The sequence below is a fragment of the Dendropsophus ebraccatus genome, chromosome 10 (assembly GCF_027789765.1).
Source record: "Dendropsophus ebraccatus isolate aDenEbr1 chromosome 10, aDenEbr1.pat, whole genome shotgun sequence".
In the NCBI taxonomy this organism is placed as follows: Eukaryota; Metazoa; Chordata; class Amphibia; order Anura; family Hylidae; genus Dendropsophus; species Dendropsophus ebraccatus.
This window is the reverse complement of record NC_091463.1, coordinates 95,872,505-95,888,304: the sequence shown is the minus strand read 5'-3', so window position 1 is coordinate 95,888,304 and position 15,800 is coordinate 95,872,505. Positions and strand designations below refer to the sequence as shown.

The 15,800-nt window shown below is 42.2% G+C and overlaps 1 protein-coding gene across 5 annotated transcripts in view; it reads right to left on the bottom strand.

Annotated features, from left to right (window-relative positions):
* Positions 1 to 14,246, bottom strand: part of EXOC3L2 (exocyst complex component 3 like 2) — a 38,288-nt gene extending 24,042 nt beyond the window's left edge. Inside the window, exon 1 of one of the 5 annotated variants that reach the window (XM_069985542.1) lies at positions 14,190 to 14,246. The gene's annotated coding sequence lies outside the window, so the exon portion shown is untranslated. Of the gene's footprint in view, positions 1 to 8,700; positions 8,762 to 9,482; positions 9,582 to 9,633; positions 9,695 to 14,189 lie in introns of those variants that run through there. The other 4 variants (XM_069985543.1, XM_069985541.1, XM_069985540.1 and 1 more) reach the window with 4 other exon arrangements.
* Positions 14,247 to 15,800: the final 1,554 nt, after the last annotated feature.

Below are 15,800 nucleotides of genomic sequence, written 5' to 3'. Positions count from 1 at the left end.
TACCCTTGTACCCCACGCCTCTGTAACCCCTGTACCATACACCTGTATACCCACACCTTTGTAATCCCTGTACCCCATACCTCTGTACCCCTGTAACCTCATAAACCAGAACACTGCAGAAAATCAGATAAATACCTTGGGGGTAATATGCAGTGGAGAGAAGAAAAAAGTACCTGGGCAGGTATCCTGGCGCTGCCAAAAATTCCTTCACAGCCAGTGGAGTATAAAACATAAAATGGCTGATTTATTGGATAAAATCAGTAAAAATGTACATAAAATAAGCAATTACGCATTTTGCGAGTTGCATTTCCCTTCACCATTTTGCAATCCTTGATCCTTTGGCCGGCAGCCATCCTCCAACGCTACGAGCTACCCCAAAGTGGGGTGTTACGCATAAAGCCCAAGGGGTTAAAAGGTGAGAGTCCACCTATACTTTTATTTCACGCATTTTCACGTAACAGGATTACACAAGGCGCCATCATCCTTTCTCCTTTTTTCCTCTTGTTTTATTTTGAGGGGTAACAAACTGTGTTAGGTCTATCAGCGGTGTGTTAGGTCTATCAGCAGTTGTGTTAGGTCTATCAGCGGTGTGTTAGGTCTATCAGCGGTGTGTTAGGTCTATCAGCGGTGTGTTAGGTCTATCAGCAGTTGTGTTAGGTCTATCAGTGGTGTGTTAGGTCTATCAGCAGTTGTGTTAGGTCTATCAGCAGTTGTGTTAGGTCTTTCAGCGGGGTGTGTTAGGTTTATCAGCAGTGTGTTAGGTCTATCAGCGGGGTGTTAGGTCTATCAGCAGTTGTGTTAGGTCTATCAGCGGTGTGTTAGGTCTATCAGTGGGGTGTTAGGTCTATCAGCGGTGTGTTAGGTCTATCAGTGGGGTGTTAGGTCTATCAGCAGTTGTGTTAGGTCTATCAGCAATGTGTTAGGTCTATCAGCGGTGTGTTAGGTCTATCAGCGGGGTGTTAGGTCTATCAGCAGTGTGTTAGGTCTATCAGCGGTGTGTTAGGTCTATCAGCAGTGTGTTAGGTCTATCAGCGGTGTGTTAGGTCTATCAGCAGTGTGTTAGGTCTATCAGCGGTGTGTTAGGTCTATCAGCGGGGTGTGTTAGGTCTATCAGTGGGGTGTTAGGTCTATCAGTGGTGTGTTAGATCTATCAGCGGTGTGTTAGTTCTATCAGCAGTGTGTTAGGTCTATCAGTGGTGTGTTAGGTCTATCAGTGGTGTGTTAGTTCTATCAGCAGTGTGTTAGGTCTATCAGTGGTGTGTTAGGTCTATCAGCGGGGTGTTAGGTCTATCAGCAGTTGTTAGGTCTATCAGCGGGGTGTTAGGTCTATCAGTGGTGTGTTAGATCTATCAGCGGTGTGTTAGTTCTATCAGTGGTGTGTTAGGTCTATCAGCGGTGTGTTAGGTCTATCAGCAGTGTGTTAGGTCTATCAGTGGTGTGTTAGGTCTATCAGCGGTGTGTTAGGTCTATCAGTGGTGTGTTAGGTCTATCAGCGGTGTGTTAGGTCTATCAGCAGTGTGTTAGTTCTATCAGCAGTGTGTTAGTTCTATCAGCGGTGTGTTAGGTCTATCAGCGTGGTGTTAGGTCTATCAGTGGTGTATTAGTTCTATCAGCGGTGTGTTAGGTCTATCAGCAGTGTGTTAGGTTATCTGCAACATCAACAGGTTTTCCCCCTTTGTCTCTGGTCTACATGCAGTGTATGTGAGTTTTCTGCAGTGTTGGCAACTTATATGCTGTGTTGTGATCTTTATGCAGTGTTTGTAAGTTATATGCAGTGTTGGTGATGTATATGCAGTGTTGGTAAGTTATATGCAGTGTTGGTGAGCTAGAGCTAAATGCAGTGCCATTGAGTTATCAATGGGTTAACAATCTAAGCCTACATTCTAAGAAAATTTTCTATGCCAACCTTCTATGTCAACATCCTATGCCAAGATTCTATGACAACATTCTGTCAACAATCTATGACAATTTTGTAAGCCTAAATTCTATCCCGAAATTCTATGCAAACATTTCATGCTAACATTCTAAGCCTACATTCTATGCCAACATTCCATGTCAACATTCTATGACAATATTGTATGCCACTATTTCTATGTCAAAATTCTATACCAACATTCTAAGACTATATTCTATGCCAATATTCTATGCAAACATCTCATGTCAACATTCTGTGACAATATTGTTTGTTAACATTCTATGCCAGCATTGTATGTAAACATTCTGTAAGAACATTCTTACGTCAACATTCTATGCCTACATTCTATGCTAACATTCTATGTCAACATTTTATACCTTCATTCTGTGCAAACACTCCATGTTAATAATCTCTGCCAACATTTCATGTGAACATTATAAGTATACATTCTATACCAAGATTCTAAACCTACATTCTATGCCAACATTCCTATATCAACATTCTAAGCCTACATTCTGTCAACAGTGTCAACATTCTAAAAAAAAAATGATTTGTTTAGTGCCAACAAATTCCACAGCGCTTGTAAGCCTACATTCTATGCAGAAATTTTAATGTGAACCTCCTTTACTTACAGTCTATGAAACACAGCAATCGCTGAGCTCAGGGAGACCAGAGACAAAAATTAAAATGGAGTACTCACTGAAGAGTCTCCATTGACACATTGTCCCCTATATATTTGGCAATCGATGTATCTGGTCTGCAGCCCAGAACAGCGCTTATCTATTCGATCAGTGCTGTATTAAGTATACTGCGCTGATCTCTATAAAAGATCAGTGCAGTAATAATAAAACTCCACCAGGGGGACTAAAAGTTAAAGTATAAAAAATAAAAATAACGTTTTCTCATTCATAAATAATCCCCCTTTTCCCATTTTATAAATATAAATAAATAAACATATTTGATATCGCTGCATGAGTAATCGCCTGAACAATAAAATTATCACATTTTCACTATGGCTGTAGCTCTGCGGCGAGAACTACGGCCGTAGATTTACGTAGTGTGAACATAGCCTAATAATATAATAATTTTATTTAACTTTTATTTTATTGCTTTTAAAAGATTAAAACTTTTTAAAAAATGAATAGATGTGTTTCAAATTTCTCTATCCTGATCCTTATAACCTTTTATTTTTTGGTCTATGCGGCTACTTGCGGTGTCATTTTTTGCGCCATGTTCTATACTTTGTATCTTGATTGTGTAAATGAGACTTTTTGATCACGCTTTATACAAAATTTTCTGCATGTAACCAAAAATCTGTAATTTTGCACTGGCCATAGCAATGGCCATAGCAAATATGTTTATAATTTTTTTTTAGTTTATATTTTTTTATTTATAAAATGGGAAAAAAGGGGTAATTTAAACTTTCATTAGGGATTTGGATTTTCTATATATAGTTTTTTTTTGTTGTCCTTTTTTAATTTTTTACACTAATTTGTTGTTCCCTTTAGGGACACCTATGAGTAATACATATGTACTGCATTGATCCATGAAATCAGGTAAGGAAGGGGAGGGAGGAAGAAAATAAGGAAGAAAGCCTGGGACACGTCACAGAGGCCCTGGGCTGCCTAAAGAACAGGCAGCCCATTTGACTATCTGGCCACTTCATTACCGGGCTTCATCATGTGATCGGTATTCCCAGCCTTCATCATGTGATCGGTATTCCCAGCCTTCATCATGTGATCAGTATTATCAGGCTTCATCACAGGTTTTTTTCTTATAATAAACTTATGAAGCCTGGTAATGCTGATCACATGTTAAAGCCTGGTAATACTGATCACATGATGAAGCCTGGTAATGCTGATCACATGTTAAAGCCTGGTAATGCTGATCACATGATGAAGCCTGGTAATACTGATCACATGATGAAGCCTGGTAATGCTGATCACATGATGAAGTCTGGTAATGCTGATCACATGATGAAGCCCGGCAATGCTGATCACATGATGAAGCCCGGCAATGCTGATCACATGATGAAGCCTGGTAATACTGATCACATGATGAAGGCTGGTAATGCTGATTACATGATGAAGCCTGGTAATACTGATCACATGATGAAGCCTGGTAATGCTGATCACATGATGAAACTTGGTAATGCTGATCACATGATGAAGCCCGGTAATACTGATCACATGATGAAGCCCGGTAATTCTGATCACATGATGAAGCCTGGTAATGCTGATCACATGATGAAGCCTGGTAATACTGATCACATGATGAAGCCTGGTAATGCTGATCACATGATGAAACTTGGTAATGCTGATCACATGATGAAGCCCGGTAATACTGATCACATGATGAAACTTGGTAATGCTGATCACATGATGAAGCCTGGTAATGCCGAACACATGATGAACCCTATCCACATATTGTAGAAATTGTAGAATTTATATTGTGAACCTTAACTGGGACAGGAACCAATCTGAGTGATAGCAGGGTACTTACAGCGCTGCATAGTAAGTTTGTGCTATATAAATAGAGGAATTATTATAGGTATTCCTGACTTATGAATAAATCCAGAAACCACTGGATTGCACTGCCTGTCGCATGAGTCCATCCCTTATATATCGGACTGATCAGTCCATAGAGCTCCGTTATAAATCCAACAGATCATGTGACTCAGAGTCTGGAGAGGACGCACTGCAGCGACACTTTAACTGCTATCCAGTTCTTTTCCCTATATACCTGCTGCTATATCTAGTGGTGGCACTAGATGGCGCTACAATAACAGCTATGAAGAATATAATACATGGTGAATTGTGGCAGAACAGGAGGCTGGGGCTGTCATATACCCCACTTTTCTGGAAATGTAAAAGATTCTGTTTCTACACAGTTCCCCTTACTGTACAACGGACATGTTATCTTTTTTCTGCAGGTCAGAACTACCACAATGATATCCAATTCATAGAATTGTTTCTTTTTTTCATTATATTTTACTAATGTAAAAAAAAAATTAAAACAAGGTTTTAAATCTCTATATTTTAAGCTCTATAACTTTTTCCTTTTTTTTAATCTAAGAAGCTGTATTAGGATTATTTTTTGTATTATGATTGTTTTGCACCGTGATGTGTAGTTTTTATTGGTACCAGTTTGGGGTAAATGGGACATTTTGTTTGTCTTTTACTCTATTTCAGCTGATATATCTGACCAGAAATCAATCATTATGGCGTTGATATTATTTTTAGTTTATGCCACCATGCTGAATGAATAACGTTTTATTCTAACAGATTAGATACTTCTACAGCGAGGAAGCGACACCAAATTTGTTTACAATGGGAGCAGGTGGTGACTTTCAAAAACTTTTTTTTTAGGCCATGTTCATACATGGCAAATCAGTGGCCCCCCCGGGACATTGTCCCAGAGGAGCGATCCATACATTCTTTACCGGCCATTACGGCGCTGATCCTGGCTCGGCACTCGATTGCTTTCGGCTATACAGGGGGCTTCTAGTATAGGTGTAAAAAAAATAAAGTGTTATTATTGTAAAAAAAAAAAAAAACATCCCTAATAAAAGTTTGAATCACCCTCCTTTTCCTATGGTATAAATAAAAATAAATAAACAAACATGTTTTGTATCGCCGCGTGCGTAATCGCCCGAACTATTAATTTATTTCATTCTTGATCTTGCACAGTAAACGGCGTAAGTGTCAAAAAATCCCAAAGTGGAAAATTGCGTATTTTTGGTCGCATCAAATCCAGAAAAATTGTAATAAAAAGCGATCAAAAAGTCACATATGTGCAATCAAGGTACCGATAGAAAGATCACATCATGGCGCAAAAAATGACACCTGACACAGCCCCATAGACCAAAGGATAAAAGCGTTATAGGCCTGGGACTAGAGCGATTTTAACCCCTTAGCGACCCATGACGTATCTAATACGTCATGGCGCCGCGGGGGTGTTCAGAGCGGGGTCCCGCCGGGACCCCGCTCTGAACGGCGCTGATCCCGGCTGACACGTGCAGCCGGGCAGTGCCTCTGTTAGCCGGCGCGGGTCCCGTTGCCGCGCCGGCTAATTAAGCACTTCAATGCAGCTGTCAAACCTGACAGCTGCATTGAAGTGCTTTATGCACAACATCCCTGGTGTCTAGTGGGTCGGATCTCCCCCCCGCGATGCGATCGCGGGGGGGAGATCCGTTCTTCTGGCCGTGCCGGGCCTCAGCGTCGGAATGACGCTGATCCCGGCTCGGGAGTAGATTGCTATGGCCTGCAGCAGGCCATAGCAATCTATGACCGATCTCATGGATCTTTGCTGTGTATATACACAGCATTGATCTCTATGAGAGATCAGTGCTGTCTATATACAAGTCCCCCAGGGGGGCTTCTAGTCCATGTAAAAAAAAAAGTAAAAAAGTGTTTTTATTAATAAAAAATCCCCTCCCCTAATAAAAGTCCAAATCACCCCCCTTTTCCCATTTTATAAATATAAATTAATAAATAAATAAATAAACATGTTTGGTATCGCCGCGCGCGTAATCGCCCGAACTAGTAATTAATCACATTCCTGATCTCGTACGGTAAACGGCGTAAGCGCAAAAAAATTCCAAAGTGCAAAATTGCGCATTTTTGGTCGCATCAAATCCAGAAAAAATGTAATAAAAAGCGATCAAAAAGTCGTATATGCGCAATCAAGTTACCGGTAGAAAGAACGCATCATGGCGCAAAAACTGACACCTCACACAGCCCCATAGACCAAAGGATAAAAGCGCTATAAGCCTGGGAATGGAGCGATTTTAAGTGACATATATTTGTTAACAACGGTTTGAATTTTTTACAGGCCATCAGATACAATATAAGTTATACATGTTATATATCGTTGTAATCGTAACGACTTGAGGAACATGCATAACAAGTCAGTTTTACCCCAGGGCGAACGGAGTAAATGCAAAACTCCCCGAAATCAAAACAAATTCGTTTTTTTTTCAATTTGACAGCGCAAATGATTTTTTTCCGGTTTCACAACATATTTTATGGAAAAATTATGCCTGTAATTGGTTTCGCAAAAAAAGTACAATTGGTTTCGCAAAAAATAAGCACTCATATACGTCTCTAGGTGAAAAAATGCAAGCGCTATGGACTTTTAAACATAAAATGGAAAAAGCAAAAGCGCAAAAATGAAAATTGGCTTGGACCTTAAGGGGTTAAGGAACATATTTATGTTAGGGAATCCGTCAGCTCCCGGGCACTACCTGAGGTGCTGACAGTGTGCTGTAGCTGGCAGCCCCCAGTGAGCATGGTGCCCTTTTGGTAATTTTCCGTGCAGCGGATTATGTACAATCTTATGTCACAGAGCAGTTGTTCGTGCCACACTTGACATGCATCCTCCTCCCTCTTCATGAATAATCAATGCTGCCCGGCCTCCTTCTCACTCAGCTGTTAGATTGCAGATCAGTCCTCTGTAGGCAGTTTATCTCTGAAAGAATCTCTCCTCCCTAATGTGTTGGAGCTGTGGCCTAGGGGTAACTCACCTGGCTAGAGACCTGCCAGCAGTTCTCTGGTTCAAATCCCCTGATGAAAATTAAATAGATGTCTTTTTTTTCTCATTATTGTATCATTTTTAAGGCTATGTTCACACAGTATTTTTGCTCAGTATTTTGGTCAGTATTTTGCAACCAAAACCAGGAGTGGATTGAGAACACAGAAAGGCTATGTTCTCACACTGTTGAAATTGAGCAGATGGCCGTCATTTAAAGGCAAATATCGGACGTTGTTTTTTTTTTAAAAAAAACAGTAATTATTTGCCATTAAATGACAGCCATCCACTCAATTTCAACAATGTGTGAACATAGCCATTCAGTGTTTTCATTCCACTTCTGGTTTTGGTTGCAAAATACTGACCAAAATACTGAGCAAAAATACTGAGCAAAAATACTGTGTGTGTGAACATAGCCTTAAAAATGATACAATAATAAGGAAAAAAAAGACATCGACTTAATTTCCATTAGCGAATTCGAACCAGAGAATGACCTGCTATCAGGTCTCTAGACAAGTGAGTTACCCCTAGACCACAGCTCCAACACATTACAGAGGAAAGATTCTTTCAGACATAAACTGCCTACAGAGGACTGATCTGCAATCTGACAGCTGAGCGAGCAGGAGGCCGGGCAGCATTGATTATTCATGAAGAGGGAGGAGGATGCATGACAAGTGTGGCACGAACAACTTCTCTGTGACAGTAGGAGACACTGCACGGAAAATTACCAAAAAGGCACCATGCTCACTGGGGGCTGCCAGCTACAGCACACTGTCAACACCTTAGGTAGTGCCCGGGAGCTGACGGATTCCCTTTAACAATGGTTTTAATTTTTTACAGGCCATCAGATAATATAAAAGTTATACATGTTATATATCGTTTTAATCGTAACGACTTGAGGAACATATATAACAAGTCAGTTTTACCCCAGGACAAGTGGCGTAAAACCAATACCCCCCAAATATACAAAATGCAGGGTTGTTTTTTTTTCAATTTTACCACACTTTGAATTTTTTTCTGGTTTTGCAGTGTTTTTTATGAAAAAAATTCAGCCTGTCATTGCAAAGTACAATTAGTGGCGCAAAAAATAAGGGCTCATGTGGCATTCTATTTGAAAAAATGCAACTGCTATGGCCTTTTAAGCACAAGGAGGCAAAAAACGAAAGTGCAAAAAACGAAATTGGCCCTGTCTTTAAGGGGTTAAGTTTGAGAACAGAAGTATTACTGTAAATTGTTATGGCTCCTAGGATACATACGGCTTTCAGGTAGAGGTCCCCAGATCTCCCCATATCACAGGTGATTAATAGTGCTCCTTTCTGAGAACATTAATGCGATCCCTGAGAGCATTGGGATGAAGTGTCGGCTCTCCGCATTGCTCACACTCAGACACTTATTCTTATATATTACTTCATTCGTTTCATTCGTCCTCCTCCTTATCCCTTGTATATTCTATGTTCTTATTTTAGAGTCTTGTCAATGTTTTTGTTAAGAATTTTATTGCTTTCTTTTTATTTGCATTTATTGCTTTTTATTGTCGCTATTATCTCTACACTCTCCTCCCATCACGTTAGACGCTTTCGCTCATATTTTTGCCATTGGAGACAATCTCTCCTCTTTCTTTTTCCCACCATGATACTTTTTTAATATATTTTTTTTTTTTTTGTATAATTATTCCCGATGTATTTATGACCCCTGTATGTCTATATTGTATGTATGAAACATAGAAACCCAAACTAGCTCCCCAAGCTAAACTCTCTCTGGAATCCTGAGCCGTATCTATCTCACTGCTGTATGCTCAGTCTCACGGTGGCTTCGGGCTATAACCTCGCTGGTAACTAGTTTGTTCCAGAACAATCTCCCTGCACAATCCGTAAAACGCCTTGGAACTATTGTTAGAAATTTGGAATATTTTACAAGCAAGGTGAGGTGTGAAGGTGAGAGGAGAGCGGAGGGCAGGACAAGTGGCAGGACAAGTGGACATTGTTATTTGGATACTACAGACTATAATGCTATATACGCTATATATGACAATGGTTACCTCTACCTTCGTAATGTCCGCCCTTCGCCCCTGGACTATGGACCTGTCCACCTGGAACTGTCACCGGTATCACAGAGAAGAACTTCACTCCTCCTTCTACACCTGAGCGGCACAATTCCACAGTCTTCCCCCCCCCATGTGCAGGACTTACGGCTGTCAGGCTGGTCAGTAGTGGCAGCTGCGGTGGAGTTATAAGCCTCCAGCATTGGAGCTATTAAAGTTAAAGATTTATCAGTAGGACGCAGACTGCACAGAGCAGGAAGTTCTCTCCCAGGAGCTTCATTAATATGCACTGCACAACGTACAGCCCTCACATGTCTAAGCTATCACCAGACAGAGAGGTACTACTGTTACTGTACAAGTCACTAGAGAGGTACTACTGTTACTGTACAAGTCACCAGAGAGGTACTACTGTTACTGTACAAGTCACTAGAGAGGTACTACTGTTACTGTACAAGTCACCAGAGAGGTACTACTGTTACTGTACAAGTCACTAGAGAGGTACTACTGTTACTGTACAAGTCACCAGAGAGGTACTACTGTTACTGTGCAAGTCACCAGAGAGGTACTACTGTTACTGTACAAGTCACTAGAGAGGTACTACTGTTACTACACAAATCACCAGAATGAGGGGTACTACTATTATACTAATCACAAGGCAAAGGGGGTCTACTATCACTATCCAAATCACCAGGATGAAGGGTACTACTATACAAATCACTGAAGGTGTACTATTGTTACTACACAAATCACCAGGATGAAGGGGGTACTACTATCATTATCCAAATCACAAGAATGAGGGGTACTACTGTTACTGCACAAATCACCAGAATGAGGGGTATTACTGTTTCTACACAAATCACCAGAAAGAGGGGTACTACTGTTACTACACAAATCATCAGAATGAGGGGTACTACTGTTTCTACACAAATCACCAGAAAGAGGGGTACTACTATTATACTAATCACAAGGCAAAGGGGTTCTACTATCACTATCCAAATCACCAGGATGAAGGGTACTACTATACAAACCATCAGAATTATACACAAATCATCAGAATTAGAGGTACTACTGTTACTACACAAATCACCAGAATGAGGGGTACTACTATTATTATACTAATCACAAGGCAAAGGGGTTCTACTATCTCTATTCAAATCGCCAGAATGAGGGGTATTACTGTTACTATCCAAATCAACGGGATGAGTGGTACTAATGTTACTATACAAATCACCCCAGGTGTACTACTGTTACTATACAAATGATAAGAAAGAGGGGTACTGCTGTTACTATGCAAATTAACGGGATGAGGGGTACTACTATTATTATCCAAATCAATGGGATGAGGGGTACTACTGTTACTATCCAAAACAATGGGATGAGGGGTACTACTGTTACCATCCAAAACAATGGGATGAGGGTACTACTGTTACCATCCAAAACAATGGGATGAGGGGTACTACTGTTATCATCCATATCAATAGGATGAGGGATACTACTGTTACTATCCAAGTCAATGGGATGAGGGGTACTAATGTTACTATCCAAATCAATGGGATGTGGGGTATTACTGTTACTATCCAAATCAATGGGATGTGGGGTATTACTGTTACTATCCAAATCAATGGGATGTGGGGTATTACTGTTACTATCCAAATCAACGGGATAAGGGGGAATTACTGTTACACAAATCACTAGAGGGGTACTACTATTATTATAATAATCACAAGGCAAAGGGGTACTACTATCACTATCCAAATCACCAGGGTGGGGGTTACTACTATTACTAGAGAGGAAGTACTGTTACTGCACAAATCTCCTGGATGAGGGGTAATACTATCACTATCCAAATCACCAGGATGAGGGGTAATACGAAGAATACTTAAATCACCTGGATGAGGGGTACTACTATCACTATCCAAATCACCAGGATGAGGGGTAATACTATCACTATCCAAATCACCAGGATGAGGGGTAATACGAAGAATACTTAAATCACCTGGATGAGGGGTACTACTATCACTATCCAAATCACCAGGATGAGGGGTAATACGAACAATACTTAAATCACCTGGATGAGGGGTACTACTATTACTACCCAAATCACCTGGATGAGAAGTACTACTATAACCATACTACTCATCAGGATAAGGGTTACTGCCATTACCATACTAATCACCAAGCAGAGCTGTACTAGAATTACTATAACAGTCACTTGACAAAGGGTCCTATACATTCCATCATGGAACACGCCGGCACCATGTCTGCCCCCCTCCCTCACTACCTATGTTCGTGTCTGCAATAAAGTGAAGTGCCATTGGGGAAGTGAAGTGCCAGCTACTGTTTCTTCACTACATATTTTACCTTTTATTATCCACAACTACCTGTGTGATAGATTCATTGTCAGTAACTGCTTAAGTAGCTGGGAGTTGGTGCCGACTGCCTTCACCTCCGTGACCACTATCATTACTATACTACCCATCAGGCAGAGATGTACTAGCATTACTATACTAATCATAAGACACAGCTGTACTACTATTACTATACGGACAAGGAGAGAAAGGAGCTGCTGCACCTCTCACCTATGGCTGACACTATGGCTACATTTAAAAACCAATGCCAGGATGTTGGTATATAATTTGATCAAACCATATTGCCCCATGTACCACGTGCAGGTCCCCTGGCCAACATGAGTCCCTACACCAACGCCACACTGTCAGTCAGCTACCACTAACCCCGCAAAGCGAGCACAAACAGGGAAGGGAGGCCATAGAACGGCCCTGCAACCCCAATGTCATAGGACCAATCCCCAAGGGCCCCGCCAAAACCCAGCAGGCACCGCCGACGGAGAAAGCTGCCACCAAGCAACACAAGTGTGAACATGGTCTTATCACTCACTATTGCACCAGCAGGTAGAATGGGAAATATAGGAGGTACTGGTCATGTGTGCACAGGTGCCTCCTGCTGATTGTGGTCACGTGGGTCTTACCAGGAGGAGTGCCAGCCACTCAGAAAAGAGAGAAACGTAAAATACAGACAAGGAAAGAAAGGAGCGCTGCACCTCACATCTATGGCTGACACTAATTACTACTATTACTATACTACCCATCAGCACAGCTGTACTACTATTACTATACTACCCATCAGCACAGCTGTACTACTATTACTATACTACCCATCAGCACATCTGTACTACTATTACTATACTACCCATCAGCACAGCTGTACTACTATTACTATACTACCCATCAGCACAGCTGTACTACTATTACTATACTACCCATCAGCACAGCTGTACTACTATTACTATATTACCCATCAGCACAGCTGTACTACTGTTACTATACTACCCATCAGCACAGCTGTACTACTATTACTATACCACTCATCAGCACAGCTGTACTACTATTACTATACTACCCATCAGACACAGCTGTACTACTATTACTATACTACCCATCAGACACAGCTGTACTACTATTACTATACTACCCATCAGCACAGCTGTACTACAATTACTATACTACCCATCAGCACAGCTGTACTACTATTACTATACCACCCATCAGCACATCTGTACTACTATTATATACTACCCATCAGCACAGCTGTACTACTATTACTATACTACCCATCAGCACAGCTGTACTACTATTATATACTACCCATCAGCACAGCTGTACTACAATTACTATACTACCCATCAGCACAGTTGTACTACTATTACTATGCTATCCATCAGGCACAGCTGTACTACTATTATTATCAACAAAGTGAGACAGCAGGTATCCGGCATTACTTCATACCAGTAGCGGATCAGAATAGGTCCGTTTCGGGCGGTAGCCCAGGGCCCTGAGCTCCTAGGGGGCCCATGGCCACCCAAACAGACTTATACTCTCAGTGATGTATTGTCTCTTGGCTACAGTTCTGCCATGAGCTGCAAAAAATTTCTGTTTTTTTTACCACAATTTTGCACAAATCAGGGGATTATGACAGTATCCATCCTCTACTATGAACACCACGCTAGTGCTGCCGTAGTTACAGTGGGTTGGGGGGGCCCAGGCTTGATGAACAGCCCGGGGCCTATGGTAAAGTTAATCCACCCCTGCTTCACATCGCACTGGAGGTGTAGGACTGAACAGCTTAATGCAACTAGACAGTCATGCAAACGGAAGCTGCAGGGGTGCTCAACAGCAAAGGCATAGACAGCATAATGTGAATACTTAGCAAATAGAGAAGTGGCACTCACCACGATACAGCCGAACAAACTCTTTAATCAATACATTGTTGATCCGGCATGGAAGGGGGAAGGTGGAGGAGCAGGTGCTAGACAATGTGTAGGACTGCACCTGCTCCTCCACCTTCCCCCTTCCATGCCAGGTCAACAGTGTATTGAATAAAGCGTTTGCTCGGCTGTATCGTGGTGAGTGCCACTTCTCTATTTGCTTAGTATTTACATTACTATTACTCAGGGGTGGTCTTGGCATTTCTGGGGCCCCAAGCAAAGCCATGTCCGCCCCCCCCCCCCCAGTAGTCCTCTTATAACCCTCCTGCCACCATACAGAGATTACATATTGCCTCAAAACTGCTCTGAACAAAACAGGAAGATATCACCAATGATGCCTGATGCCATTACATAATACTGCCACACTATGACCACTATCACTAAAAGCCTATAACAGAGTGCAGTTACATCCAGTCACTCACAGGTTGCATCTTCTCTGATCAGCGGCTTTTACTTCTTTTTCTTTCTCTCTCTCTCCATCCAGCAATCTTCCCTTCAGAATCTGTCAGAGAAATATTTTAGGCTCCAACACATACAGTAGTTAGGTCCCCTGTACCCCTATATAGTAGTTACACCTTTCAGTGCCCCCACAGATTTAAGGTATCCCTGCGCCCCCACTTAATAATTAGTTATGTTCTGTGCCCCAGTATAGTAGTAAGGCATATAGGCAGTTCTGTGCAGTCCCAATGTAATAAAGACTGCTGTGTGCTGCCCCCAGTTATATAGACCCCTTGTGCGCTGCCGCCAGTAGTATATACCGCTTGTGTGCTGCCCCCAGTAGTATATACCCCTTGTGTGCTGCCCCCAGTAGTATATAGACCCCCCTGTGTGCTCCCCCCGTTTATATAGACCCCCACTGTGTGTTCCCCCCGTTTATATAGACCCCACTGTGCGCTCCCCCCTGTTATATAGACCCCCGCTGTGTGCTCTTCCTCCCATATAGTATATAACACAAAAAAGAACACAAAAACTTTTACTCACCTGGGTCCGGGCATCTCTTCTTCTCTTCTCGTGTCTTCTCTTCCCTCTTGTGGCCGCAGGAAGTGTTTTCCCTGCGGTCACAAGAGGCCGCTCTCCCGTTGTCATGGCACCGGCGCTTCAGTGACTCCTGTAGAGCGCCGGCACCAGGGACACAGAGCGGCCTCTTGTGACTGCAGGGGAAACACTTCCTGCGGCCACAAGAGTGACTGACAGGGAGGGAGCCAATGGCTGTAACTATGTGCGCTCGTTACGAGCACACATAGTTACAGTTAAGATCGCAGCGGTGGACGACATGCTGACCCTGTTCTTTCCTGGATTCATCTGTTTCTGTGACAAATCCCAGCTCTCAGGGTATGCTGGAAGTTGTAGTCTCTGAGAGGACAACCCTTTAATAAATCACTGTATGCAGAGTCTCCTGGTGGCTGCAATCTGTGGGTAACAACCATCAGCCCTGAAGGTCCAGCAATACATCTGTCTACAGAGGCAGTTATCAGAGGATTGTCTCTTTACTGTACTACAACTCCCAGCATATCCTGAGGGCTGCAGACTGTCAGTAAATGCTGGGAGTTGTAGTGCCTGCAGCTGTTGTAGTTGGGTCCTAGGTGCATTATACACTGGAGGCGTTGTGGAAGATCAGAATACATAGATCTGTGGGGGCTCAGTGTAGGGAAGTGACCCCAGAACATCACTAATAGGGGATAGAACAAAAACATCAACCCCTACCAGCTCTACACAGGGTCTATACACCATATACACTACAGTGCAGTTACATCAGGTAACTCACAGGGGGACATCTTCTCTGATCAGAGTTCTTCCCTTTTCATCTTCTTCTCCATCTGCCCTGGGCCATCACAAGAACTTGTGCCAGAGAAACATATTAGGGTCCTCACTCCTCACCATCCTCATCTCTCTACAAACTGCACATCTGTATTGGCCCCTTTACACCCTCATTTAGTGGGTAGGCTGACTCTATGTGACCCCCCTTATAGTATATACCTTCCTCTATGTAGCCTCCTTATAGATGGCCCCTCTGTGTATTCCCTCTTATAGAT